Source organism: Halictus rubicundus, unplaced genomic scaffold, assembly GCF_050948215.1.
Source record: "Halictus rubicundus isolate RS-2024b unplaced genomic scaffold, iyHalRubi1_principal scaffold1263, whole genome shotgun sequence".
NCBI classification, from domain to species: Eukaryota; Metazoa; Arthropoda; class Insecta; order Hymenoptera; family Halictidae; genus Halictus; species Halictus rubicundus.
The window spans coordinates 7951-11593 of NW_027489804.1; the positions used below are offsets into that span (position 1 = coordinate 7951).

The 3643-nt window shown below is 37.2% G+C and overlaps 1 non-coding gene across 1 annotated transcript; it reads left to right on the plus strand.

The window, feature by feature from the left end:
• The first annotated feature begins 1179 nt into the window (after window positions 1-1179).
• LOC143365053 (U6 spliceosomal RNA) lies at window positions 1180-1282 on the plus strand. The gene has a single exon (XR_013084447.1). It is a non-coding gene; the product is annotated as a U6 spliceosomal RNA (small nuclear RNA).
• Window positions 1283-3643: the final 2361 nt, after the last annotated feature.

Below are 3643 nucleotides of genomic sequence, written 5' to 3' on the forward strand. Positions count from 1 at the left end.
TGTAGACCCCTTAGTATTCAATTATAGGCGGAGTAATTACATAACTTTCGCACTGAAAACTGATGGATTCCCAGGAGCGAGGAAATGGTTATTTACCATGCGTATATCTCCGTAAGAAATTTTTTTTCAAAAATCTGACTTTGGCACATCATGCACGCACTATTAGGCTATACAGAAATAATTTTTTTTTATAAAAATCGAAAATTTATAAAATGGACTTTTTGCCGCCTTGGCACCACTGTGCGCCGTTTGTCCCGGGTGGACCACGTTTCGCGCGGCCGAACGTGGCCCGGCTTCACGGTCTGTAAAAACCCGCCGTTGCCCGGGTTTTTCTCCCGTCGGACGGGCCGAAAATCAGGGCAACGTGACACCGTACAAATTCGTTATTTAATACTAAGATAAAGCTACGAATGGCGTGTTTCAGCAAGAGACTCGAACATGGCGGCTTCTTTTGTTGACGTGCCCATCCTGCTGTGCTCCCTCCTGGGTCTGCTCGTAAATGGGCTCAACCTGCTCGTGATCCTGTGCATACACAAAGAGGTAAATATTTAAAAAATAGAAAACTCCCTACAGATAATATATACCTATTACTATAAGGACTGCCTATTACAGTGAAATCTCGTTGTTTGTCAGTCCGCCGTTTTTACTGACAAGATACGAAATCGGAGGTTCTCGCCGAGCGTCCCATTTGAACTACACAGGGAACGCTGGAAACCGTCGTACCGTCTTCAAGTCATAAGAAACCTATAACTTGAAAACGCTACTGACGTGAAAACGGCGAAAACAGCAAAGGTCAAGAGCCGTCGTCGCCGAGAAGTGTGCCACACATTGTCGGCTGTATCGGTGTGAGACCAGAAGACTAATCGAATCCAGTTACAAAACTTCTTTATTTGTCATTATTTTTTTTATGAAACTTTTACCAACATATTTACCAACATGTTTCTGATTAAAACTAAACCAAATATGATATAATTCCGATGATATATACTTGTGTAATGGACGATGAAATATGTAGGACGATTGTGTTGTGTCTTGACATGTTCTATGCCTTTAGTATAATTTCGTGGTTAGATCGTGCATAACTCACAGACGATAATCGTCCGTTCGCTGCACCAGATATCCGGTGGGACATATCAAACGCCCAGGTTGGAAATTATGGAGGTTGTGTCTGACATGTAATTGCTTCGACAGCACATATACTAAATTTGAAACGATACAGAGAAGATTAGCATGGTCCCTGCGCAAGGATAACACGCAAAATCGTGAAGCGTTCTGTGCTGTTGAGTACTCGCGTGATCCAGGCACACACCCTTTAGACAAAAAGTGGAAAAATTGCCATTTTTCACGATTTCCGACTTAAAATCGCATTTTTAATCGTTTATAACTCGTAAACGAATAAGTCAATACCGGTGAAATTTTCAGCATGGACATAATTTATTCGAGCGAATCAAATACATTCTTTAAATTTTCAATACAGGCTCAGATAAAAGAGCCTGAAAAAACCAACTTTTACTATTTGTTTGCGATTCCGACCAATTCAAATTTTTTTCAAAAATTTTTTACACCTCGTCTAATAAACTAATCCTTCTAACTTCTCAATAAAATTCAAGTCATTTGATCTAATTTTTAGAAAGTTATGTTGCTTGAAATAGTGTTGACTCAGTTTTGCTCGTTACTGTAAGTAAGAAGTGGCCGCACAATGCACAGATAGATGGATAGATAGATTATAATAGATAGATACGTTATAATAGATAGATACATTATAATAGATAGATAGATTATTACTGTTTTTTTTTTCCCCCGCGGGGAACAGAATTGCAGTCAATCACAGTCCCAGCAGACAGAGGCAGTGAACGTCCGGTGGTTCGACCGCCAACGAATAAACCCTCAGATGAAGAATTATTATGAATTATCATGGACAACCGATGATGTCGCACGAGGAGAAGTAAAAATAGGATTAGGATATATGTTAAAAATTCTACGCAGTAAGGTAGCACGTGAAACGACTCCAACTTTTCTTCCTGCAAGACTCGCAGATAAGCGTTCTCAGTTTACACGCTGAGAACAAACAGGAAAGGTGTCCAATTATGCCAAATTATAAGAAAAGACGCCGACTTCATGGTAAAAAGATCCTGTCGGCATACAGCTGACTAGTCAGGAGACATCAAGAAGATAAAAAGATGCAAGGTAGAGACTCCTGTGCCAGCATCTTTGAAAAACAAAGGATTGTGCATCTTATAAAAAGGGGGACCAACTCCTAAAATTCAGTTATAAACAGTCAGTCAGTCAGTCAGGCAATCGTGAACAATCAGTTATTCAGTCATAGTCAATAGTACAGTAGTCTCTTGTGAAGTTAAAATAGTTCGTTCAGTTGTTTCGCGACAAACCGTTTCAAAGACCAGTGTCAGCAGTCAGAGTATATTGTAACCGAATCCGAACCCGTGATCACGGTAATATTAATATTATTATTATTATTATTATAATCAAACTATTTGTAAGCACTCCAGTATATGCGCTATATAAACCATATTTGTAAAATCAAATTTGTAATCTCTGATTCAGAACCACACTTTGAATAAATCAATAATTTTGTTGTTTTCAAAATAAGGGTACAAAGTTACTTAAACGATCCTCAATTTCCCGAACCATAGCCGGTGTATGCAGGTAGGTTCGAAACTGCGTCCTATCCTCTTAAGATCGTAATTCATACCACTTGGGACGTAACACTATCAAAGCTTGCAAAGGAGTATCTTTGTGTTATGGCAACATCTGTTCCTTCCGAAGGAGTATTCTCAAAGACTGGCGAAATAATTAGTAAAAAAAAAGAAATAGATTAAAAGACAATATAGTGAATAAAATATTGCTTCTTAATATGTACAAAATAAATCCTTTATTATGTCTATTTCGTATATATTCGCTTTATCTACGTTTTTTTCTTGCCGAAATGTTCCAGTATTTCCACTCGCAGCATTTCTATACTCATGTCAGGTCCGAAATCACAGTCAAATTTAAAGCATCGAGATATTTGAAGGAATCATTTGGCAATCGATACATATAGTATAGAAACAGCTTATAGTGATCATGAATAGATTACTTCTGCGAATTTGATTGCAAAGTGGAAGAACATTAACCCTTTCGACACGATAATTTCATAGGGGGGATAATAAAAATGCCCTTGTGGATTTTACCGAAAGAACCCTCCCCTGCCCTAAACAACAAATTCGGTAATTCAAAATAGGCAGAATTTTTCATCAAAATAGACAGTTTTTTGCGAATATCTCGGAAAATAAACAGACCGCCGCACAGTGCGGACAAATGGCCTGTTTTCGGGCACTTCTCGCAATTATATATATACAGTGAGTGTAAAAAGTATTCGTACACCTCTTATAGATTTAGAAAACCATATATTTCTTTATGTAATTGTACATTCTTTTATAAAACAAAAACACAATTACGATTATTATATGTTTCAACTGCAAAATGTGACATAAATAAATTAACGAAAAGTTAACGTTAATGAGATATATTAAAAACAGTCTGAAGTCTCTAAAAATTAGCATGCAAAAAGTATTCGTACACGTAACAAATTTAGCAATAAACGTGTTATAATTTGCGAAAATAAATTAAATTAATATTTCGTTGG